Source organism: Schistocerca gregaria, chromosome X, assembly GCF_023897955.1.
Source record: "Schistocerca gregaria isolate iqSchGreg1 chromosome X, iqSchGreg1.2, whole genome shotgun sequence".
Taxonomy (NCBI): Eukaryota; Metazoa; Arthropoda; class Insecta; order Orthoptera; family Acrididae; genus Schistocerca; species Schistocerca gregaria.
The window spans coordinates 383,013,272-383,041,239 of NC_064931.1; the positions used below are offsets into that span (position 1 = coordinate 383,013,272).

At 37.7% G+C, this 27,968-nt stretch overlaps 1 long non-coding RNA gene across 1 annotated transcript; it reads left to right on the forward strand.

The window, feature by feature from the left end:
• The first annotated feature begins 15,137 nt into the window (after positions 1-15,137).
• On the forward strand, positions 15,138-27,716 carry LOC126299483 (uncharacterized). The gene is made up of 3 exons (XR_007552818.1): positions 15,138-15,260; positions 15,351-15,452; positions 27,421-27,716. It is a non-coding gene; the product is annotated as an uncharacterized LOC126299483 (long non-coding RNA).
• The last annotated feature ends 252 nt before the right edge of the window (positions 27,717-27,968 follow it).

Sequence of the window (27,968 nt, forward strand, 5' to 3'; positions counted from 1 at the left end):
AGGTTGACAGAACTTGCACATTTCATTTGCTGCAAATTTGCAAGTTGGCACAACAACTGATACAAGCGCATCAAAAGCCAGGATAAAAAGAAAGCCCTACACAGATTTGCATCACCCATGTGAAAAACCTGGCAATGTTGGCATAACTATGTTTTGTAGGCATCCCAATTTTCAGTCAGATCATTGTATGCTGTAAAGGGTGACAGTTGCACTGAAGGGAGAGTAACCTGCTCTGAACCCACAGATGTCACTTGATCGAGAGTGGTGGCAACAGCCTGCTGTTGTTCTATTAACTTGCTTCTGGACAATGATAAGTTTGAGTATTTCTTTCATCAAGAAGTTTGTCTGATGACTTGGCACTGACACTAACACATGGTGAAAACGTTAACCCTCACTTGTCGCCAAGTTTGTTATAGCAAGAACAAACATGATGTATGAAACATAGCACTTTATGGGGCAACACATAAGATACAGGTTGTGCACAGCAATGAACACATTGACTGGACGACAGGAATGTAGCAAAAAGAATAGCCTGACCACTCGTTTGCAATCACTGAAATAATGATGTTTCTTTGGTGGCTCACCAGAGCATGCCAGGGAGCCGACTTAGGTGGCCTCTATAAGCAGGCCTGTGAACTGTATAGACACAGGCTCTCTAAAATCATGCACAACATGACTGAAGGTAAATCAGCTGGAACCACTTTATTATGAATTATCAGCTCACTCAGGTACCTAGAGTGAACAGGAAATGCACTGAATGGTCATAAAATAAACATTGGAAATGTCATGACCCTTCTCAGTGAGGGGTAATGATGAACTATAACTGGAGATTTGGCTGAAGCGCCACAATGTTTTGTGGGCATCCCAGCACAAAATGCAATAATGGAAATTAAGGTTCACATGAAACACTCTGTAGCACATTAAAAATATTCCATTTTAAGGGATTGTGGGATACTGACCTATGGATATTGCTGGCCAGGACAGGTTACTCTTTGTGTATATTGTGTCCTTCCTGAGACACTTCAAGTAAAAGAACTTTTTCTAAATGTATACTGTCTGACATTCCACAGGGATCAATCACTGGCAACAAATGCATCTTTCTAAGACTCTCTAAAGGAATTGAGTTTCTATGTGTCCATTGTTTATACAGTGCTGCTACTATGAGTGGAGGAAGGATGAGAAAGATATACTTCTTCAAGACCAGCCAAAGACCTGTTACGTCCACAACAGTTATCATTGTTTGGCTCTTGCATTATAGAAAGCATTGAAAAGCTGTGATTCATTAAGCAATGTCTTGGTACCTGCGAAAGATATCTTAGATATAATTCTGGAATCAAAAAGCAGAAAGAAGCATGCACACAGATGTTGTGCTATCAAATGGTGTCAGCAAGATGAATTCAACACAGCACTGGCAACAGGTTACTTTTGTCACCTGTACCCACCTTTATTTTCTTTTGGTTACTTTTTCTTGTGAGATATCACATTGGCTGCATTCTGAGGTACCAAAGCCAGAAAAAAAGAAAGAAAAAAAAGAAATAGAATGACAGGAAAAATGTTCATGCAAATTTGAATGTAGTACTCTTTGCAAGTGAAAAATTTTGCACACACCAAGGTCTGGTGAAAGAGTGGCATTAGATTTCTTATTTGTTGTATCTTCTTCTGCAACAACTTATTGCATTGGTGCTCCATCCGAATGACAATGGGCACAGATTCTGTGACAAGTGACTAGTTCTTAAAGTGTCCTGCATGTGTGAGTACAGCTTTCATTGGGATGGCCTAGGCTTCATTTCATATAGAAGCATAGCCCATATAGATAATTAACCCTAGAAACAGCTGCACAGAGAATGCTACAGCTGTGGGATGCTGTCAAAAAATGCTTGTCATATTTTCTTCCAGAAAAGTAATCTGTTCTAGCTTCCTAGTGGATAGAGACACTTTGTTAAGCAAAGAAATGAAAGCTGAACTGACATTTGTTTGCTCCACTGTACACATTTGTCCAGTACACTAAAACACTGCATAAAAAAAGGAACCATTGATACATTTGCTTAGGAGTGAAATATAAATATTTGTTCAGGCATTGCTAGGAAGAATTTGTAGACAATTAGTATTCAAGACATCTTAACTGTCAGAATATACTTTACAGGAACCCAGGTTACTGCCGTTACAAGACTGTTTTTCTTGATAATGTTGCAACAAGTCTCCAGCAGGTTCTGAAAAAGCCCATCTTCAGTTGTTAACACATGTTAAGAAGTATTTTACTCAGACCTATAAATTCGTTATCCTTAAAACCAACATAGCAGGGTAAAGGAATATGTGTCATTTCTAGTGTCTTCATTCACGTTACAGAATATCAGCAAAGTCTATCAGTAACCATTGTAATAGCACTGGTGCTGGATGATGCTTGTGGTCAACTAGCAGGTGAAAGAGAGCTTCTCCAGTTGGAAACCAGCATAATTTCAAGTACAACAAAAACTCTAAGTAGCAGTTTTTGGAACGAGTTCACCAATATGAAATGTATGACAGGAGAATGGAAATATCCCCAGACAAGCAAAGTGATGAGAACAGCTCTAGCTCTGTCTCACGAGAAATCTGGGGTTGAAAGCAGTTTTTCTGCATCAAATGATATCTGTAGAGGAGTGCCATCACACTTTTGTTATGACAGTAAAATATACACTGAAACTGCATGATAACAAACTAGGTAAACTACCTTTGACAGAAGAGCTCCTTTGTTTGGTGCAGTGTGTATATAAGAAATACTAGAACCACCAAGAAGAAGACAGAAGAAAGAAAAGGAGAAACAAAATTTTATAAATAAGCTTTACCTATAATGTACTTTTAAAGATATAACAAGGGATGGCTTTTCTAATAGTGCATACATGTCAATAGTGAGTTTTGGCATTAATATCTATTTATAAATAGCTGTTTAACCCTGCGTAATGCCACGGTCCAAGCTAGTAACATATATAGTTCTACTAACCCCCTAAGTCATCCCCCCCCCCCCCCCCCCCCTGGTAGAAGCACAAATCGCACCCTGGAAGAAATGCATTAACAAAATTGACAACAGTGACAGGAAAAACTTAAGGCAGCTAATAAACTGACCTTTGAAGCTAATGAAAGACCTAAGGAAGTCCTGAAAGAAGCAAGACTGGCCCATGCCATGTTGACAGGCGCTCCCCTGGTCCATAACAAAGTTCAGAAGCAAAAACAAGATGCTAATTATCTCCAGTCTAGAGCCGATAAAAGATAACTGCTGTAATAACATAATTTTTAACAGAAACATCAGAGAATTAAATGTGTTATTTGCACCAATGTAATTTTGAATGGAATTACGTGCTAATTTTTTTTATCTTATCTTACTTTCAGTGCATGAAACATGTATTGATGTAAATGTTTATTAATATTGGTAGGAAGTTTACAGACGACTCCCCATTATATTTCTCACTTGATCTACACTATTACTGATGTCTAAAGTTTTAAAGTTAACATAACTGAGTAAGGAATGATAAGAAGTAACATTGCAGCTAGTTAATTTATGTGCATTATAACTGTAAATATCATTTAACAGGATGAACCAGATGAAACACATGTGGTGTGTATACTCACATATGACAGTCCATTGCACAGAGAATATAAATTGAAAAACTGTTTTAATTTGCAAGACCTACAGCATATTGAAGTGTTTATGGGCATCTTTAGGTGAGTAATACTGTGTATTATATGCCGCAGTCCCATTCTATAATCAAGATTTACCATCATCCTGGTATAAAGCTTTACTTTTTCTTTAACTTTTAGTCCATCAGTAAAATTTTCATCACAAGAAATCTATTAATACACAAGATTTGTTATTCTGCTGCCCTCTTGCACTGTTGCATATTTTTAATCAGGAACATTGAAATCAGGTGTTATTTACTAAATTGCATGGTAATCAGTTTTGATGTCTCTCCATTTACTCAACTAACACCAAAAGGAGACTCCATCCTTCTCTGGTAAATTAAAAAGAACATGAAATAATATTTCATATTTTTCTAATTTAGCAAATGCCAATTGTAGGCAAACCACATTGTCTACAATATTGATTATCAACAGTGATAAGCTGTGACAGAATGGACTGTTGCTTGTGACAATGAATGAAAGTGAATTATGGCATTGAGTATACATTTTATTTCATTTTTCAGCCTGTGTAAGTGTTCATAAATATTATAAGACTGAATAATTTAGTTGTTTACAAACATTCCAAATTGGTAAGGTTATTTCAAAAGAAAAATCGTGTTTTTTTTTCCTTGTCATTTGAGGGAAAGTATTAGTTTTTTCATGAATCACTCACATATGATAACTAGATGAAAGATAACACTAACTGCTCATCAGTTGAAAGTAACAGTGACTTTTAGATGGTTTTGTTTCTTATAATATACATGTCTTGCTGTGAAAAGTGGTAAAGGAATGAATGGAATAAAACATGGGCTTCTCTTTCATGATATGCATGAAATGCTAGCAAATACAGTGCCCAGTCACCTCGTAAAAATGAAGTTTAAAGTTTTGACATCAATTTTAATCTCCAGCCTACTAGAAAATCTGTCATTGTCACTGTTTTATGATATTCTGCCATGTATTCTGTGCTCACACTGTCTCATTCCAAGTATCAACCATTTTTAATATCATAAGATATTTCATGGTGATGAAAAGTTCTTAAAAGAGAAGCAATTGTGCAACTAGTCATAGAGAGTAATTTCTTTGCATCGGAGAATGTGATGTCCATTGAGTGTAGACTCTTTCATGTAAGAGGAGCCTCAAGAATCTGAAGAAACAACCTGTATTCTTGAAAGTGAAGCAGAAGTTACAGATCACATCTACATACATAGTTAAGAATCAACATCACTTCACTGTTACGTACTCTTAGTAGATATATATATATATATATATATATATATATACACACTAGATGTGTGCATTATTTCATTATTTTCTGCTGTATCAAGAGGCTTTGGTGTGACGTCATGTGTGCTGCACTCCTGTTGAAATAGCTCGTTAATATTTTATAGATTTTAGACTTCATTTACTTATTTTACAGTTTATTTGTTTTATTATTTGCCGTTAAAGTAACTTATTAGTGAATTTTCATTAATCTCAGTCTTTCTTCCTGTTTTATTGACTTGAGTGGTCTGTTATTTGTGAGTCTGCTTTCGTCGTTCGTCTATGCCTCGCGCCTCAGTAGTGTGTTTACATTTTGCGGCGTACACTGCAGCTGTAGCGGTTATAAGCTAAGTACTGACAAACTTATTTGCGCTCTGTAATACAGTTATTAAATTTAATAGTTTTCAGCGGTGTTGCGTGCCGTTTGTGGCGAAATAACGACTTAATAAACTTTTGTAATCGTTTGCTCGCTGTGTTTTAGAGAGTTTTCAGTGTGTTGAAGTCGTTAGTATTTTTCGTGCTTTAGTTTTCAACTGACAGTTATTATTCTTTCTAGTGAAATGTCTTAGTAAAATTTTCATATAGTGTTTTAACTTCGCTTAGTGTTACAGTGGTAGTTTTAATTTTTTGGTTGTAGCTAATAATTTTGTGAAGTTTTGCTGGTATTGGTATCGGCTGTGTTGTTGTAGTATTAATACAAGTATCTGCTTTCTTAGTAGGCAGAGAATTTAGAGACCGTTATTGTTAGTTCGTAAATTGTTCTACTGGTGTAACTGAACTTTGATAATGTAGACATAAGTTTTTTTTTTTTTTTTCAGTAACTGTAACAGCGTTGGAGGGCAGCGTGGAGGGTAAAAATCGTAGAGGGAGACCGAGAGATGAGTACACTAAGCAGATTCAAAAGGATGTGGGTTGCAGTAGGTACTGGGAGATGAAGCAGCTTGCACAGGATAGAGTAGCATGGAGAGCTGCATCAAACCAGTCTCAAGACTGAAGACAACAACAACAACAACAACTACTGTAACATTTACCATGAGTGGGAAGTTGTGGGCTCTGTCGTAGGTTTGTGAATAGTGGATTACGGTGTGGGATTTGTTCAAAGTATTTTCGTTGGGGGGAATGCAGTGGGGAAGCCAGTGGTTATTTTATGGAGATCCTCTCCTGAGAATGTAGAATCTGTAGTAGAAACAAGTTAATAGAGGAGAAGGAGTGCAAAATCTGTGCCCTTCAGGTGCAGTTCAAATGCGCAAAGGAGGAACTAGATAGGTTGAGGAGGGTGAAAGGTGGTGGGGAATGGGAACTGGCAGTTGGCAAGAAGGTAGCTAGGATGAGGAGGTACTCTGACAGTTTTACTTTGCATACATGCAATAGATACGACCAATTGTCAGAGTTGAGTGGAGAGGAGCCTCGTGTAGCCGTAGATGTAGGTAACTTGCAGCAGTCCTCAGCAATTAGGAGGCCTAGGTTAGTTGCAAAGTCTAGCAGAAAGAAGGTTCTGCTGCTAGGTAGTTCCCACGGTAGATGTGTGGGCCAGCAGTTGCAGGAAGTGTTGGGGAGTGAGTACCAGGTCACCAGCATTGTGAAGCCTAGTGCAGGTTGGCTCAGGTGACTGAAAGCATAGGGGAATTATGTAAGAATTTTACGAAAGAGGATCACGTAGTGATAGTGGGTGGAGTAGGCAACAGTCTCGATAGGGACGGGGAATATGATCTCAGTGGTGACTTAGTTAAGATAGCTACTCAAACTTGTGATACTAATGTGCATTTCGTGCAGCTGTTCCAGCGTCATAATCGGCCTCACCTTAATGAGGCGGTTAGGTGCGGTAATGTGGAGCTGGGGAGGGCATTGATGGTGGAGGGCGTGGATCACATCTCAGTGGTGCCAGTTGGGTCTATCAGTAGATGGGGCTTCACTAGGCATGGCCTGCACCTCAATAGGTATGGGAAGGGGAGGCTGGCAAAGCTTATAGGTGACAGTGTAGTGGGTGGTAGTGGTATCACTCATGGAAAAATTCCAATAGTAGTTGGTGTTAGAGTTGCACCTTTTTTAGACTGAAGTCAGCTGATAGGTATACCTGCTTAAAGGAAGTGCCTCTAAGGGCTCACCTCCAGAGGATGTAATGTTTCCAAGTAGAGAAGGAATTAGCTAACTTCATCAAAATATAAGAGGTTTTACAGATAAAGTTAGTGAACTGCTGATAGATGTTAACTCTGAAATTATTGGTATATCAGAGCACCACTTAAATAATTTGATTGTTCACAAGCTTCCTTTACCAGGCTACAGATTAGCTGGCTGTTTTTCAAGGAGTTCCTTGCGGGGTGGGGGAGTGGCTCTGTACGTAAAAAAACGGTATTTCATTTGAGTCCTTAGACGTATCACGACACTGCACTGAACAGATATTTGAAAGTTGTGCAGCATTAGTTGAATTTAGTGAAACTAAACCTCTAATTGCTGTTGTTTATAGGTCCCCTAACTCCGACTTCAGAGCATTTTTGCTTAAGTTAGAGAGGGTTCTTGATGCACTTTGTAGGAAGTACCAGAAAGTGGTTCTATGTGGTGACTTCAATATTAATTTTGTACATGATTGTGCAAGAAAAACGATGTTGGTAGATCTCCTAAATTCATATGATCTGATGCAAACTGTTTTTTCCCACTAGGGTGCAGGGGAACAGTAGCACAGTCATAGACAATATTTTTATTAATTTTTCATTACTAGATGGGCATTCTGTTAGTAAAAGGGTGAATGGCCTTTCAGACCATGATGCACAAATTTTAACACTAAAAGGTTTTTGTACTCAAACCAAAGTCGTATTTAATTATAAACTACGTAGGAAAGTTAATCCAACAGCAATAGAGCTTTTCAAAGCTTGTCAAGGAACAAGAGTGGCAAGATGTTTATAGTGCCGATAATATAGATGATAAATACAATGCTTTCCATAAGGACATTCTAAACGGGGTACTACCAGTAATGGGCAGCCCAGTTGGCTGACTAGTGGGATAAGGATATCATGTAGAAAAAAGTGGAAATTATATCAAAATGTTAGAAGTAGTCACAATCGCGCTACAGTAGCCCCTTACAAACAGTATTGTAAGGTGCTTAAAAATGTTATTAGCAAGGCAAAAAGTATGTGGAATGCAAATAGAATAGCTGATTCACAGGATAAAATTAAAGCCATATGATCAGTTGTGAAGGAAGTGTCTGGTCAGCAGCACAAGGTTGACGATATAAAAGCAGTTAACAGTAATAATATTTCTGTTACTGATAAACCAGATATATGTACAGTATTTAACAACCATTTTCTGAGCATTGCTTGTGAATTAAATAAAAATTTAGTATTACAGGAAATCATAAATTTCTTAGCAAATGCCTTTCTGAGATTTACGTCTGAAATACTCCTCTGTGATACAGACAAGAGGGAGATTGAGACAATAATCAAATAACTGAAGACTAAGGACTCTCATGGTTATGATGAGGTGTCTAGTAGAATATTAAAGTACTGTGCTGCACATGTTAGCCATGTATTTAGCCATATCTGTAATTTTTCCTTTAGGAATGGTCAGTTTCCTGAGCGATTAAAGTACTCAGTAGTAAAATGGAGAAAGGGATAATGTAGATAATTTTAGACCTATTTCTATGCCATCAGTGTTTGCAAAAGTTATCGAAAAGGCTGTGTGTGTGTGTGTAAGGTTAATTGATCATTTTATATCACACGATTTGCTCTCAAATGTACAGTTCAGCTTTAGAAGTCGTTTGACAACTGAAAACGCTATATTCTCTTTTCTCTGTGAGGTACTGGATGGGCTAAACAAAAAGTTTCGAACGCTCGGAGTATTTTTTGATTTAACAAAGGCATTTGACTGTGTTGATCACATAATATTGCTCCAGAAGTTGGACCATTACGGAATATGGGAATAGCACACAATTGGTTCACCTCTTACTTTAGCAACAGGCAGCAAAAGGTCATTATTCACAATGTTGATAACGGCTGTGATGTGGGATCTGAGTGGTGGGAGGGGGGGGGGGGGGTGCCCCAGGGATCAGTGTTGGGGCCGCTCCTGTTCCTTATTTATGTAAATATGCCCTCTAGTATTATGGGTAACTCTAAAATATTTGTTTGCTGATGACACTAGCTTGGTAGTAAAGGATGATGTGTGCAAGATTGACTCGGTTTCAAGTAGAGTAGTAAATGACCTCAGTTCATGGCTTGTAGAAAATTAACGTTAAATCACAGTAAGACTCAGTTTTTACAGTTCCTAACATACAATTCAACAAAACCTGACATTTTAATCTCACAGAACGGGCATATGATTAGTGAAACTGAACAGTTCAAATTCCTAGGTGTTAAGATAGATAGTAAGTTGTTGTGGAAAGCTCACGTTCAGGATCTTGTTCAAAGACTTAACACTGCCATTTTCACTATTCGAACGGTATCGAAAGTCAGTGATATTTCGACACGTAAATTAGTCTACTTTGCTTATTTTCGTTCTCTTATGTCGTATGGTGTTATGTTTTGGGGTAACTCTTCCCATTCTAGAAGGATATTTTTGGCTCTCAAACGGGTGGTTCGGGCAATAAGTGGTGTCAGTTCACAAACCTCTTGTCGACCTATTTTCACGAGTCTGGATATTTTGACATTGGCCTCTCAATATGTATATTCCTTAATGACGTCTCTTGTTACCGATATTAGTTTATTTCCAACAATAAGCAGCTTTCACTCGATTAATACTCATCAGAAATCAAACCTCCATTTGGATCGGACTTAACTCTTGTGCAAAAGGTGTGCAGTATACTGATGTGTCCATTTTCAAACTGCCGCTAGAATTAAAAAATCTTAGCAGTAATCCACGTGCTTTCAAATTGAAACTGAAGAGTTTCCTCATGGGTCACTCCTATTCATTCGAGGAGTTACTTGAAAAATTAAGATGATTCTCATTTTATTGCTGATACCGTTTGCTTAAACTTATGGACTGATTTTCTTTCAGGTTCATGAACATTTATTTGTATCTTATAATTTTTTATTTTGTGAGTTCATGTACTGACACGTTCCATGACCTTGAAGATTTGGTCCTCAATTTTGTCCTACAGAACTTGACATTTAAATAAATAGATTCAAGATGCTAATTACCATAGACATTATTGTACAATAATTTTGTTGCTGTCTTTTGCTAAATTGAGTTTGACTACAGCACACCAAATGGTTCAAATGGCTCTGCGCACTATGGGACTCAACTGCTGTGGTCATTAGTCCCCTAGAACTTAGAACTACTTAAACCTAACTAACCTAAGGACATCACACACATCCATGCCCGAGGCAGGATTCGAACCTGCGACCGTAGCAGTCTCACAGTTCCGGACTGCGCGCCTAGAACCGCGAGACCACCGCGGCCGGCTACATCACACCAGGAGTCAATTCTGTTAGGTAATTTGGAGTCTACATATGTGACATTTTAAATACAAAATACACTGATCTAAAATATCACACACACCACACTTCTCTTGATGAAGACACAGATTGGTTAACAGGGGTAATACAAGATTTGACAAGTGGCCACAACTGTACTCTCAGAGGAATGGAGCACTCATTAATCTTTTCTAATTCCATTTAGGAGCAATTGAGGGAGTCAATGGAAGAAAGTGCTAACATGCTTTTAACAAGTATTTCCATATGTACCACTAGAATATACCATCTTCTATATAATTTCATTTGTCTTCTAGTATTTATGTCCATGTATTTGAGTTTAAACATACAAATAACATTCACTAATGAAAAATTGGCTCTTGTGGGGTAGCACTTTCCCCTGCTGGCCCCTTCAGTTGGATTTTGCATTTTATTGTTGAATGTACAGGTCACATTGAAAGTGCTGCAGCTAAACAAATGTTTGCACACAATTAAACAGGATGATACTATAATATCTGCAGTGAGCTATGGTAGCAGGTATATGGTCACCATTTTATTTCATATGTTGTCCATATTACATTACCTCCATACATTGCCTCATGACCTGGAATGTGCATCATCTCATGTGGTTTTCTGTGTGTTCATAACCTGCCATCCAAATTTATAAACCCAGTGAAGATTGGACCCTTTACCCATGACCACTCCACAACTGGAATGGCAAGTGATTTAACTAACTGTAGTGTGTCTTTCAAATGTTACACTCTTCATTTATGGATAGCCACATCACCAATATAATGATCACGATAATTGACTTGGGTGGTTCGCAGTACTCTCAAAAAATTTGGCAACCTCTCACATACCCTCAACACAGTCTCATGTGAGAAGCCCATCACATACATATCAATACAGCAGATTCCTTTAGTTGACTTTGAACATATGAAAAAATATTGAGTTCCATATTTTTTCAAGTAACATAAAAAGAGCTACACCTGATATCTTTTCATTCATTACTCTTGTCTTTAAGAAATCATTTTTGTGTCCACAGTGGTAGCTCCTTGAAATTGCTGCAATGGTGGTCATTGACAGGAATTCTGAAAGTCATTCTATGAGACACGTAACCAAATAATGTTGTATAAGTAATTTTCAATACATTTTCTAGCAGCTTACACAGGATAATTGCAGCATATTAATCCATCATCACTGAACACTTCCGGGCTAAACTGCCGTGGTCGATCTGTAGAACTTCTTCTCCCTGACGTTTCGTTCTCAACTACGGAGAACATCTTCCGAGGGGGGTCGACGACTGGCTGCTAGGAGCTGGGGTCGCCGCTTATATGGAGATCGTAGAGGGTGCCACCACACGTCACGTGGCGTCGATATGTAGCTATCTTTGGCTATCGTCTGTTCTCTCGATTGCTGGCAATGTATTGTCACATGATTGATGCAACGTCGACCGCCATATTTTGTCCAATTTTAATCCTCCTCCTTTACGATTAAAATTTTATTGATGTTTGTGGATTTAAATTGCCTCTCTATGTATACGTGTATAATAATGCGACGTCCTCGCCAGCACGCTTGTCTCACTGAATTTTATTTCGTGATCTCCATCCTTAAAAACATGTTCCGCTACTGCCGATGTGTCCCAAGCGACAGTTTCTTTTGTGCTTCGTCAAACGTGTATTGATGCTTCTTTTTGTAGTTCCTATGTAAACCCTGCCACAACTACACGGAATTTTATATACCCCTGGGGTGGCTAGGGGGCGACGAGCACCTTTTGCTGAGCTTAGGCACTCACTAATTTTCTTAGTAGGTCTGAAAATTGTCTCCACCTGAAACTTGGCTAGTACTTTTCAAATGTGATCCATGATGTTATGGATGAAGGGCAGAAATACTTTTCCAGCTGATGGTTGTTGCTGTCTCCTATTTTTAGGCATTTTTCTACTAGGGTGAAGTGCTCGGTTAATCTCGTTTTTCGTATAACCATTTTTCACAAAAGCCATTCGTACATGATTTAGTACTTCTTGTAAGTAGCCTGGTTCACAAATATTATTGGCCCTATCCACTAGTGTCTTTATGATCCCCCTCTTTTGCCTAGGGTGGTGGTTTGAGTTCTTATGGAGGTAGCGATCAGTATGTGTACCTTTCCTGTAGACCTTGTAGCCTAAGGTCCCACCTGCCGGTTTGATAACTGAAACATCCAAAAAGTTAAGTTGCCCATTATTCTCTTTTTCCGTGGTAAATTTGATCTTTGGGTGGATGCTATTTAAGTGCACGAGGAAATCATATTACAAAGGTATCATCCACAGACCGATACCACTTCGAGGGGCTTTTTGTGGCCGACTGCAGTGCTTGATGTTCAAAATATTCCATGAATAAATTCGCAATTGCGGGGCTTAGGGGGCTTCCCATGGCTACCCTATCAATCTGTTCATAAAATTCACCATTGTACTGAAAATAGGTCGAGGATAGACAGTGTTGGAACAAGGCCACTGTATCAGTAGGGAACGTATCGGCTATATGAGAGAGAGCTTCATCAACTGGAACCATAGCAAAGAGACACTATATCCAAAACTGACAAGGATGTCATTCGGACTGACAGTAATTTCCCTCAGTCTCTCAATGAAGTGTAGAGAGTTTTTAATATGACTCAGTTTTGACTATGTAAGTTTGTAACAAAGAGGCAAGGTGTCTGGCTAGTTCTTGGGTAGGAGCTCCAATTGCGCTGACTATCGGTCTCAAAGGAAGATCAGGCTTATGTATCTTTGGTAATCCATATAATCTCAGAGGATAAGCCTCCGTGTTACAAAGATACTTTTTAACTTCAGTAGGTATGGAAGACTGTTTTATCACACGATTGGTGGCATTCAGCACATTCGTTGTGGGATCCTTTTTCAGCTTCCTGTATGTGCTGGGTACCAGGAGATCACTGATCTTCTTGTGATAAACCTCAGTATTCATTAAAACAGTAACATTTCCCTTGTCAGCGGCAACTACAATAACATTCTTGTCTGCATTGATCTCCGGGAATGCCTTCCTTTCCCCTTGAGACAGATTACTGCTGGGTGGCTTAGCTTCACGTAATATCCTGGAGGTTTCCATCCTAATTTCATCAGCAGAATATGATGGTAACTGGCGAATTCCTGCCTCTATATTAGCAATAATGTCCTCCATAGGAACCTTGGATGGAGTGATTGCAAAATTCCCTCCTTTAGACAGAACAGAAAGTTCTTCCTTAGACAATTCTTTTTCCCATAAAATAATAACCGTTTGGGAATTGTTTGGAATCTGTGTTTCCTGTTGACCCTCTTGTAGACGATCAAACTTCTCCTTCTGCCTATTGGAAGACACTTCTGCACTGATCTCCATAGATCTAAATGTTAAACTGTCCACTTTGTTCCAATGACAAAACTACGTTGTATTGCTAATAAGTAAATGAAGATTTAGCAGTTAACTATCACATACCGCCAGTCCTCGTCGTGTATGATGTATACGCGCACGTAGTAATGCCAGTTCCATACGAGAATAAATACGGTTCGCTTGTGCCGATTGAACCATTCTTCTCACTTTTAAAACTTCGGAACTATACCGGTATCACGACAGCGTAGCAGAAAAGTGAGTGAGCAAAGTTGTTGACCTTTCTTCTGGCGTAGGTTCTCCAGTCGTCGTATCCTAGCTGACATTTCCTCCCTGCAGAGGCGTCGAATCATCCCATGTAGGCTTTCACGGCCGGCGTCTTCATCAGTAAACACTTTCGGGCTAAGTTGCCGTGGTCGATCTATAGAACTTCTTCTCCCCGACGTTTCGTTCTCAACTACGGAGAACATCTTCCGAGGTGAGTTGACGACTAGCTGCTAGGAGCTGGGGTCGCCGCTTATATGGAGATCGTAGAGGGCGCCACTGCACGTCACGTGGCGTCGATATGTAGCTATCTCTGGCTATCGTCTGTTCTCTAGATTGCAGGCAATCGATTATGACGTGATTGATGCAACGTCGACCGCCATATTTTGTCCAATTTTAATCCTTCTTCTTTACGATTAAAATTGTATTGATGTTTGTGGATTTCAACTGCCTCTCTATACATACGTGTATAATAATGCGACGTCCTCGCTAGCACGCTTGTCTCACCGAATTTAGTTCGTGATCTCCATCCTTAAAAACATGTTCCGCTACTGCCGATTGGTCGATGTGTCCCAAGCGACAGTTTCTTTTGTGCTCCGTCAAACGTGTATTGATGCTTCTTTTTGTAGTTCCTATGTAAAAGAAACTGTCGCTTGGGACACTCACATGTCTTAGAAACCATTCCATATGCTTGTATCATTGTTAACAGCCTGCAGTCTAGAAATATGGAAACTGTATTTTGCTGTTCATTCATAATATGCAGGGTATCATGTGAGAAAAGGGCAAGCTGAGATTTGCACAACTGTTGCTTTCTAAAAGCATGCTGATTCATGGGTATAAGATTCTTGGTCTCAAGAAAATTTATTTTTATCTCCTTCACTAGCAGATATTTCTCAGCACAAACAATTCATCTTAATTGCAAGTTTCAGCACTGAGAGTTAACATGTTTTCGATTGATGAGTGTATGTTTTTATGAGTTCTGTATTGTTTTATTTTAGAATAATATTTAATGCTTATTTGGCACTGTGTGAGGCAACAATCCTGTCCTCAGAGTTATCAGATGTGTGCATATTACAAAAACATCTTACTGAAATAAGAAGCTCTAGTTATAGTTATTACAAAAATTAGATACTAAATTTACTTTCATAAGTGTCTGGTATGTTTCTGTACTAATTCATAGTAATAACATGAAATTATAGGGCATACACTTCTACAAGACCATACCGTGATGTTGTGAGCAACTCTGGCATCACTGAGAACACACAGTTAAAGAGTCTACCATATGAACAAATTGCTATAACTGTAGGAGGAGTGGCGAGGTTGACTGATAATGTTTAGTATCAAATTTATACAGTCCAATGAATATTACCTATGTTAATAAGATTACAATTATAATTTAAAAGTCTGTAATCTCATTTTCAGAGAATCTTTGGTACATTTATTGTGACTAATATTCGATCTGTTTGGTTTGCTGAGGATAATGAAATGAATAATGTGTCTTTGCCACATTTATGTGTTGAGAAAGTAAGTATATTATGTGCAGTAGTTTTAACAACATTCTATGTAGATTCATTTTACTGACAATCTTACAGAAAATTAATTTTTAATAATCAAGGAATTTTGTTTGGATAAAAGGTGTGACATATAAATACTCACTTTACTGCCCTGATAAAGCTGAGGCAGAGATAAAAAGAAATAAGTCTGTTATTTGCATTTTCAGTGATGTTTCAAAGTCTTGTGATGATATAAATTTTACAGAAGATGTTAATGTTGAATTAACACCTTCATAACAGATATTTAAGGTGTACATTAAATTTGATTCTGTAAGAAGAAGATATTACATCTGGAATCATTGAGTCTTGCTTCCTCAGGGTTCAGGGATTGGCCACTTACGTTTTGGTCAAATGCAAATGACTCATCAAAGACACCGAAGTACTTAACGTAAACTGCACTGTTTCCACATAATACAAGCTTATAGATGAAGAGCCTCACATAATCGTTCACACTCAGGAAAATAGTGAAAGTTATTCATAAATATCAGGAATGGAATTTAGAGTGTAGTGATGTGTTGGTGTTGATTACATTACAGATCTAGTACAAATTTGAGGTGGGGATGCAGAAATAGATAATGATGGTCATATATTATCTAAAATTGCATGTAAAAGATGCCTTTATCACCAGATATATAAACGAACTTAACTAGAATGAAAACATAGATGACATTTTGAAAAACAATTGATTTACATTTCTGTGACTTGGCAGGTGGAATGGCCACCTGCGTGCATTGGTGTTGTTCATGTAAGTGTTGTTAGCGCTCTGGTATTGTATGTAAGGGGCGTACACCATTTATTGATCACTGTGAAGGACACAGAGATACCACCTACTTTTGTGAGATAGCATTATCAGAATCTGACAGAGTTTGAAAGGAGCATCATTGTTGTTGTTGTTGTTGTCTTCAGTCCTGAGACTGGTTTGATGCAGCTCTCCATGCTACTCTATCCTGTGCAAGCTGCTTCATCTCCCAGTACCTACTGCAACCTACATCCTTCTGAATCTGCTTAGTGTACTCATCTCTCGGTCTCCCTCTACGATTTTTACCCTCCACGCTGCCCTCCAATGCTAAATTTGTGATCCCTTGATGCCTCAAAACATGTCCTACCAACCGATCCCTTCTTCTAGTCAAGTTGTGCCACAAACTTCTCTTCTCCCCAATCCTATTCAATACCTCCTCATTAGTTACGTGATCTATCCACCTTATCTTCAGTATTCTTCTGTAGCACCACATTTCGAAAGCTTCTATTCTCTTCTTGTCCAAACTAGTTATCGTCCATGTTTCACTTCCATACATGGCTACACTCCAAACAAATACTTTCAGAAACGACTTCCTGATACGTAAATCTATATTCGATGTTAACAAATTTCTCTTCTTCAGAAACGCTTTTCTTGCCATTGCCAGTCTACATTTTATATCCTCTCTACTTCGACCATCATCAGTTATTTTACTTCCTAAATAGCAAAACTCCTTTACTACTTTAAGTGTCTCATTTCCTAATCTAATTCCCTCAGCATCACCCGATTTAATTTGACTACATTCCATTATCCTCGTTTTGCTTTTGTTAATGTTCATCTTATATCCTCCTTTCAAGACACTGTCCATTCCGTTCAACTGCTCTTCCAAGTCCTTTGCCGTCTCTGACAGAATTACAATGTCATCGGCGAACCTCAAAGTTTTTACTTCGTCTCCATGAATTTTAATACCTACTCCAAATTTTTCTTTTGTTTCCTTTACTGCTTGCTCAATATACAGATTGAATAACATCGGGGAGAGGCTACAACCCTGTCTCACTCCTTTCCCAACCACTGCTTCCCTTTCATGCCCCTCGACTCTTATTACTGCCATCTGGTTTCTGTACAAATTATAAATAGCCTTTCGCTCCCTGTATTTTACCCCTGCCACCTTTAGAATTTGAAAAAGAGTATTCCAGTCAACATTGTCAAAAGCTTTCTCTAAGTCTACAAATGCTAGAAACGTAGCTTTGCCTTTTCTTAATCTTTCTTCTAAGATAAGATCATTATGGATCTTTATTTGGCTGATCATATGAACCATGCAGTATCCAGATTTGTTGGTCACTCAGATCTGATAGTGGCCCAATGTTAGATTGTATGGGAACTTGAAGAAGACATACTTGTCATCATGATTCCAGTCATCCTCATCTGGCTACCACAAGAGAGGACACTGTAACACCTTTGCACCTGTGCCTACTGTCCCAAAATGAGTATTGAACTTCATGCAACATTTTGTGGCATCTTGCATCATTATTCAGACACTAGCAACAGCTAGACTTTGGAATTACCACCTCTTGGGCAGGATGCTGTCAATAACATAAAAAAATGGCTGCGTTTGGAATGGTGGGGTGATAAAGAGACATGGACTGTTGATGATTGGTGTCACATTGGGCTCTGCCATTAACTGCAGCTGTTCACTACCATGGATGACTATCATTGAAAAGTGTGGTGGAGTCCAGGGAAAGGTCCTATTCTTCCAGTGTTTTGGAGAGCCACAACTGTCTCTCTCCTGGCATATTGTTATTGGAACCATCAGGTGTGACTGCAGGTCATGGTTGATTGTAACTATGGAATGTCTGATGGCACAGTGGTGTGTCACAAACATACTGTATCCTCATGTGTTACTTCTAATGTGACAATACTGTGGAGCCATTTTTGATCAGAATAATGATCATCCACATATGACGTGTGTCTCTATGAACAGTTTCTATGATGTTGAGGCACTCTCGTGGCCAGCCAGATCCCCAGATATGTTCCCAACAGACCATATGTGGGATTGTCTTGGACATCAACTTTGTCCCATTGCCAGTATCCAGAGGATCAAGCACCAGTCACACAACTATGGCTCAGCTTTGCTCTGGAGAGGATACAGTGCTTAATGAGGCCTTCCCAACTGTATCAGTGCACGGAACCAAGCCAAAATACTGGTAACTATATTTGAGATAAATAAATCATTTCATAATAACTGATGTAGACCAGAGTCATTCCCAAGTAATATGGTCAAAAATATCTAGATGCTTTATTTGTGACCATAAGAGCGAGTTGGGTGGTGATGATTCAATTGCTCCACTTAACATTAATCTTGATGGCATCCTCCTGAAGATTACTCTGTTGAATTGGACCACTCACACTGGAGAGTTATCACTTGAAAGCAAACCATCTTTCAAGTTTCATTATATCATCATGATGAGACTCGAGATGCACTCAAGTATTGTGAAGGTATTCAGAGCACTTTGCAAAAATGGCAGTGAGACAAATAAACAATCCCAAGCAAATCTTACTGCTGACAGTCTTCTTGAAACTCCTGGAAAAGTCATGTGTACTTGAAAAATAGCATATCTATCCCAGTATTCGATAGTGAGAATCAGTCTGGAGTTTAAAAAGGACTTTTCAAAGAAAATTTTAATTTTTAAGTTTTCAGAGAAGGTGATAATTAATGTAAATGACATAAATTGGCAACATGTTATACTTCACATGTTGAAAGCATTGTGTAGGTCATGGGCTTCTCCCAGAGAAACTCAAATGTTTGGTATCAGAACCTTACTGGTAAATGGCTTTCATCACATCTAACTAAAAAAATGTAGATTATGCTGGTCATGCACTAAGTGTACACAGTGAAACAGATTTTTCAGATTGGGATTAACACTAAATACAGATGTACGACAGGGGCCAATATTGAGTCTCCTGTTGTTCTTGTTTCATATAAAGGACCTGATATCATTTATTTAATATTCTGAAATTGTTCACTTTGATGATGATGCAAGTTTTCTATCAAGCCTAATGGATGAACTTGTACACTTCTAAATGTACACACAGTTTTCCAGAAAATTATGAATGTTCTCTGCAACAGAACTCTCACTAAATGATAAGTACACTAACTGAGGAAAGTTAAGGACCCAGAAGGAGAGAAGGAGACAAAATTAAACTTTATTCATTGAGAGGGGGTCTGATGCTATTGCAGTGATTAAAAAGGCAAGTCAGCATTTTTATGTACTTGAAATTGTTAGCTCACTTATCAGTATGATATAGCTCTCCATCTGGCCTGGATGCATGTGCTGATTTAGTTTGCAAGGGTGCCATTAACCTGTTGCACCCTCTCCTGAAGCAAGCTGATCTACAACTGTTATAACTCGTCCTTGATGCCCTGGATACTGGCCCTGGGGTGGAGCTGATGTCTGAGCTGGTCAAACATACATTCTGTTGGTGACAGTTCTGGGGATTTTGCAGACTATGAGAGTATCTCAACATCATGCAGACAGGTCATGGAGGAACATGCCATGTGCAGATGATCATTGTTCTGTTAAATAATGGCACCAACATAGTATCTCACGAGAGGTAACAAATGAGGATGCAGGATGTCCATAATGTATCACTGTGGCATCAAGGGTTCCCTCATTCAATACCAGCCATGTGCTGCAGTCATATCTGATGGCTTTCAACACCAAGCAGAAGGACACAAGGAGTTACACTGCTATGCCTACCCAAAACATTTGAGAAATGGGAACTAGATGGCATGACATACATTTCATATAAGGACCATGAAGACAAAATGTAAGAAATTACACCCTGAACAGACGCTTTTATAGAGTCACTTATCCCTCAGTCTATTTGTGAGTGCAACACTAGAGGAAATGACTAGTAGCGGTAGAAGGTACCCTCTGCTATGCACCATAAGGTGGTTTTGGGAATATGTATGAGTATGTAGGTGTAGTTGTACAACTCTCCGCGAGTTACCACCATACTCACCAGTGATGTTCATCCCAGGTAGAGTGGAACCACTATTTATCACTGAACAGCATGCAATACCTTTCACTGGTAGTCTCTGTTTTGGTCACAGCAACTCTCCAAATGCAGCACTTAGCGCTGTTATGTTAATGACAGTCTACAGATAGGGTGGCAATTCTCCTGTCAAGCTGCTACTAGTCTCCTCCCAGTGGTGTGGGATGACACTGACCTCGTGGTGGTCAGGTGTGTTTGACTGGAACTTTGATGAAAAGTATGCCTGCCCTCGCATTCCCAAGTCCAACATTGGGCAACTGAGACATCAAATGCCCCATAAATCTGGATGTTGCTCGACATAACCAGCTGGTCTACATGAGTAACACAACTGTACTCCCGTGGTCCTACTACCCGTACATGTATGAAGTTACATTAACTTCAGAGCATATCTTCTGTGTGCTTAAATTTATTTTATTTGTTTATTTTTCTTGTTACGTACAGGATGATTCATGAAGCTATGCAAATATTTTAATATGTTATTCTACAAGTGAAACTAACATAGGTCCATAAATGTTTAGTTACAGTGTTAGGGCTAATAAAAGATTTTCCTAGAAATTTAGCAACTTCGCTAATATGAAGCGATTACAAAACTGTACGAGGTTAAAGTAAAGTACAATTTGCATTAATTTTGTGGTTATTGGTCTGTCCCAGACATGTATCTGCTGTAGTTTTCCAGAACGTGCAGGGAAGCAAAGAAGTAATTTTGTAAACTGTTCAATTTATTAACTACTTGATCCAATTTGTTTTTAAATTCCAGACATCTGCACAATGTTTTCAACACAAGTTGTAGAGAATTTAATTTAGGAAGTGTGACAGTAATAACTGTAACTGAAACTGTATGAATGTGTCAGATAATCAGCTTTTATTAATACCATAGCAAACTTGAATTCATGTTAAACCAGAAAAAATAAAGCAGATTATGTGACACATTCAGACAGTTTCAGTTAATGTTACTACCAACATTTTTCCAAAATTAAATTCTCTACAACTTGTGTTAAAATTTTGTGCAATTGTCTGGAATTAAAAAAAAAATTGGGTCAAGTAGTTAGAAATGGAAATTGTGCTTTACTTTAACCTCATACAGTTTTGCAATAGCTTCATACTAGTGAAGTTGCTGAATTTCAGACAAAATCTTTTATTAGCTGTAACTCCATAACTGACCATTTCTGGACGTATGTTTATATGAACTTTTTTCGTTAGTTTTACCTGTACAATAACATATTAAAATATTTGCATGTCTTCATGAAACATCCTGTATTGTCCATGCAGTTCTTTACCAATCAATCACATGTCAGCATAATAATGAGAGGTAATGACTGAAGGAAAATCAGTCAGTAAGATGAAACATTTTCATTTATTATGTGTTCGTATTAATATGAACCTGAACCATATGTCACATGTTACAGATCATCTTAAAGTTCTAAGAACTCCTTCATATCTGCCTGTTTAATGATAGAAGACACTAGAGATAAAAATGTCCAAAAACTGACTTGCTGTTCCCATTTTTACTCACTACTGTCTCATGGAATTGTAGTGCGGACAACATTCCATAGAAGAAAAAATTGTTAATTGCATAGAAACATGTAATATGGATGATGCATTGTGGCAATTCAAGAACCTGCTATAGACAGTCCTATTAGGTAGTGTGATTATACCAAATGGAAAATTCAGTCAAGAATGGTATGAAATTCTGCGAGGCAGAATTTGTGACCAATATATACATTCAGGAGTTGAAATACTGATAAATGCTGATAGGCACATATAAAAGTACAAGTACACAATACTGTCAAAACCTTGGAAATTATTTGTTTGTCCCTTTGAGAGGACAGATGTAAGTTCTTGACAGCGAGAAAGGAAAGGTAGGTCAATTCAAGCCTAGAATGAGAGTAACTAACCTGTGGTGAGCTAGACAAACAGTTTTATGAGTTCATTGTCCACAAGCAGTCATTGTTTGAAAACAACAGTAAAAATCATAAATACCGTGTGCAGTATGGCACAGAGTGAAATGCTCAGCCATAAATATCATTGTTCACTGACTGAACACTGTGCATAAACTGATAAATTATAAAATGCACTTCAAATACAAACTGATGTCCTTTTCATTTAGAAGAATTTTGGAGAGAGAGAGAGAGAGAGAGAGAGAGAGAGAGAGAGAGGTTTTTTTATAGAGTTAACTATAAGCTATGGTGCATAATTAAAATTTGCTTAAAATTAATGAAAAGATGATTTTTGAAATGGTCAGATTGCTGCTATATTTAGAAAGAAATATATTAAATTCATAAACTCTCTGACACATCCCAGATAATAGCATGTGATCACACCTTAAATGATGGCATATGGTTCTCACTAAGGACACAAGTTCCTGATTTGAGGATAACTTCATTAAAGTGTTAAAGTGCATAATATTAAAATGGTTTTAGAGGAAACAGCTTTATTGGCAACAGAAAAGACTGAAACATTCAACCTATGGAGTTGACAACTATAGAAAAATTATAAATGTTAGGAAAAACAAATATATCTATTTCATACTTATCCCTGGGTCAATTTTTAGAATTTATCTGGCTTTCACATGATGTGCACTTAAGCCTGTAGCAGTTTCACTTGAAGTAACTCACAGCCCTACAAACAGAGGAATGTTTTCCAAGACAGATTGATCAGAGAGTTACATGTTATGGTGAAAATGATATTTTGTTGCTCAATGTAACTGAAGTTGGTATTTCCAACAGGCTATTTACTCTCTTTCTTGCAATACTTATTTCAATGCTCCAAAATTTCTCCAACTCTTTCTTTAGTTCATTTGTATCAATACAGATTAAGCCCAATATGACAAAAGACCTTTACATCCATTCAGTGTGTATTCATATTCTTCCAACATTGGACACTTTTCCAGCACTTTTACATGTTGTAGCTGTGTAGAATAATAGGAAGCAAATGTATGAGAAAATCTGAACCTAGTTTAAGTCATTTCACCAGCTTGTGAATTTTTCTTCAGTTACACAAACGATAATTTGGGAGAGGTTACTCTGGGCCTTTCTTTCTACAAATACCCTTTTTCTACAGATGATTTTGATTACGTAGCAAATGATAATTTTAGTGGACAGCTGTTAATGGTCACTTCTTTGGCAGTTTTAATCGGTCCTCATACTGCAAATGCCCACAGGGCACAACACCAGTGGGGACTGTCCACCAGTGTGAATTGCATGCATTTGCAGCCTCAGTACTAAATACTACTGCAGTGCACAGGTGCACTACAAGGTTAATACATTTCAGATGACACTATGATTCAGTCAGAGATGCAATTGATTTGCAAAGCAGTTGAATGAAAAGTATAATGTCTTGAAAAGAGGTTAAAAGATGAATACCAACAAAAAAACCAGGTTAGTGAAATGTATACAAATTAAATTAGGTAATTTCCATATAAATAGGTTATGAACTGAGGCACTGGAAGTGGTAGTGGTAGATGAGTTTTATTTTTTAGGGATTAAAATAACGAAGAGAGGGTGAAGTAGGGAGCATATAGTATGCAGAATGGCAACAAGAAGAAAAATATTTCTGAAAAAGATAAAGATTTTAACATTAAAAATAAATTTAATTGTTTGGATGTTTTTCCTGAAAGTGTTTGTATGGAGTGTAGCCTTGACAGGACGTGAAATGTGGTTGATAAACAGTTCAGATAGAATGGGAAAATAAGCTTTTGAAATGGAGTACTGGTACTAAAGAAGAATGTAAATAATTAGATGGGTAAATCAAACATCAATTAAGTGGAAAAGGTCTAAATGGACCAAACTATACTCTCTGCATCTTATCTCATGAAGAATATGATATTGATGTACATGGGGTGAACCATTTCATAAGTTACTGTGAGTACAAAAATTTGCACTGATCTCTCTATCATTGCTTAATTTTTCAGATTTTTTTTTAACCTACGAAAGTCTGCCTCTAAGTCCTTATACTCCAGCTAGCAGATATGTTATAGGTAAATTATCACATGTTCATTATACTGAAGGCTTATGCTCTGTCTGAGCATCAGTATGATACTGTATTGTCTGTCATATGTGATCTTCTGACACATTTGAGTCACCTTAATATGTTCAAAGCAATATGTTTGTTTCAACAGATGTGCATCTATTGCAGAAACATTGGTAACTGAGTTTGTTGGTAATGGAGGGAAGTGTGGATTTGGGTGTGAGCTTAAGATTTTTAGAGGGAACCATGACACAAGTAAAGGCAGGCTTAAATAGAATTAGGCTGCACTATTCATGCAGAGATGAAACAAGTTGCACAGGACAGACTAGTGCATGCACAAAGCTGCAATAGACCATTCTTTGCACAGAAGACTGCAATAACAAAAAAATCGTGTAGTTTTCTTGTCAGTAAGTCTACAATTTTATAAAAACCTCTCAGATTTAAGATTTTGGAAAGCCTCCAAAAGGTTTTGTTTTCAGTAATGACCTTATACATTACAAAAAAGAAAACTGAGGTTATAATTCCTGATGTGATTTATCGTAATGAAATCATTGCAGTTGCCAAATACAAATATGCCAAATGATTTAACAGCTGAAAGAACTGTTTCTATGAGCCTGATAGTTCATTAATTGCTTCATATTAAACTAACTGGTGTGCCTTTTGGTTTAACTGTTTGTCTCAGTGTTATCATTTTGAATTAACAGTGCAGTGGATAACACTCTCCCATCTTAATTAGTTTGGCATTTGTTTCAATTGTAATGTAAAACACCTTTTCAGGGAAATAAATGTAATAGTAGGAATGTCTTCTTAAGAAGATATGATGAAATAAACATTCACACAGAAACATATGCAGTATTACTATTTACTGCTCATTTTCCTTCTTCAATGTCACATGGGATTATGCTCCATGCCAACTCCTTGTTTTCACAAATGCAGTTTTTGACACAGCAAAGTCTTTTCTTGATCAATGTATGGGTTCAATTCAGGATCTACACAACCTGACCAAAAAACTGAACCTCATGAAAGGATAGGAGGAAATGAAGTGAAACTTCATAGGATGACAAGATTACAACGTTATTTCAGTGATTACAATGTCTAGTCTGATGTACAAAGATCTTGGCAGTATGAGTTCACTTCTCAGTATGACGTTGTACTCCCTGTTGCTAGAATATATACACTGGTTTAGTTGGGAAAGGTGTTATGAAGTCATTGAACCCACTCCTATGGCTAGGTGGCCCACAGCTGTTAAACTGATCATAGATAGCCTTGATACTGGCCCTGGAATGTAGTCGAGATCTGAGCTCATCCCATGCAGCATTGTCCAACTGAAAAATGATGCTGTCACGTGAAAGGCAACACACAAAATGCAGGTTGTTTGTGATGTACCATTGCATCATCAGTGAACCCTCACCATGACATGAAGTCACATATAATGGTTCCCCATACAATCATACAATGACATGCACGGTAACACTGTTATGCCTCTCCAAATCACTGCAGGAGCAAGGACCTAACCTCAGGTCAGTACCATACTTACTGATGATGGTAATTCAGAGTAGTGCAGAACTGTAATTGATCGAAAAATGCAGTGCAACACCATTCATCGGCAGATCATGCTTCCTTAACCATGGGAGCACTCCATATGCAATAATTTGTGTTACAGTGTTAACAGCAGCCCACAAAGGGATCAGTAGTTACCCAGTCCAGCTAATACTAGACTCTAGTCAATTGTGTGGGATAACTAAGAATGTGGCAGTGGGTCCATTACTTGTCCTTGGTAGTAACCAAAGATGTTAAGCGATTAAAATCTGTTAGATGTACAACATAGCATCTCCCTAATGGTGGTCAGATGGGCTCAATTAGTACCTTGATAGTAAGTATACCAGCCTTCACATTACCATATAGTCCAACAAGTCAAACGTTGGGTTACTGTCTCATGTGAATGCCCCATAAATCTGGGTGTTGCACAGTTTACCCAGCTGGTGAAATAGATACCTACATTGAGGCCAAATGCTCTGTCAGGTGCTGGTAACACTGTCTCACAAGAGGATGCAATGTCTTTGTGTCCTTGACAGTGATCCCTCTACATTTGATGCTGTTCATGGCTCTTGCATACCATATCAGGCATGGTAACAATATTAAACATGATCAACACTAATGCACTATGGTCACTGTTTTACATGTTACAGAGAATTGAACCTTTAATCATTAATGTGCTCACCAATAGTGTGTATGTGTACAAAGTTACATTGATAATTAACTGTGTGTTACGGGTGCGTCACTTCTTTTATCAGGCACTGTACATCTAAATTTTTGTTCTGGTGTATCAGAATTGTAGCTCTGTCACCTGTTTGTTTAAACACAAAATGTCTTTCTTCATTGATCACGTATATTCTTTCATACGAACAGCAGTACTCAGTCAGTATGAACTAGTTTCCTAAATGATTGTCTGTAGAATAAATGGTCATTAAGAGTTATCCTGCACTATGATGAACGCTTGATTTAGTGGACTTTTGGCAGGAGTAAAGAAACTGCATTAAATACATCTAAGATTTTCAAATCAACTATGAAAGCCTTTATTATGGTACATTCCTGTACTTCTGTAAAAGACTTCACACAATAATGTATGGGCTTTCATTATACTCTATTGCAGTAATGTATATGCTATTGTAAATGTGTGTAAATGAGTAACTGTATCTTCAAACATTGCTTAATTCAAAATTTAGCAACAGTCTAAAACCCACTGGCACACCAAGTGAACTAAAGAGGTGTGTGAGTGCTGAACAATAAAAGCTATTCCTTAAAATTTGTGTGTGACCTTCATAAATTCTTGAGTTGTAAAAACTGAAGCTGAGTGTGTGGATACTATTTGCAGTTATTTAATGATGAGTATATTATCTCAGTAACAGCAAGTCACCCACTATCACCAAGTAATAAAAATATGACGTGAGACTATTTATGTTTTCTAACAGGCTCTGTGTACTGAAGTGGCATTGATGTGATACATTTTAATATGTAAATCTAATCACTTCAATGAGTGTATTAAAATGTACACAAACTGATGTAGGTCTGCTTCATATGTAACATGAAAGTTTTTTTGTGCAGGTGTCGCATATAACTGCAAGTACTTTCATATCTACTTTTTTCATTTGAAATAACAAACAAATGTTTACTTCCCTAGGTTAATGCTATACCAACAGAACATGGAGAGGCTGTAGTTCTGGAAGTAGAAGTTGACAACCAACTATATGGATGGACATTTCAAACAGAGCCTGCAGAGAGGCAACAGATCCTTCAGGGGTATTTGCGTACCCAGCTTGTGCAGTTTAATGATTGTACAATTGTAAGATTTTAAAAACGACTCAAATGTTGTGCGTATGATGTTATTTCCCTGATACTTCAATTTTTAAAATATTTATTTTAAAAACAAATCTGCATGTAATAGTTCTGGAACTCATTTTGGAAGAAGAGACTCATATATGAAGTTTTTTTAGGTTTAATCAAATTGCAAAGCAAGTTGGTGTGTACCTGCATTTGTGTTTTCAATCCTGTGTCTCCAGTTTTGACATAGAAAAACACACATCATAACAGCAGTTGTACAAATACTGTGTGTTGAGAAAAGATTTCTTGAGAATATTTCTAATTTGAGAAATGTCAACTTGCCTCATGATTAAATTTTTTTACTGATTAAACTTTTATAAATAAATCAATAGAAATAAATTATTCATA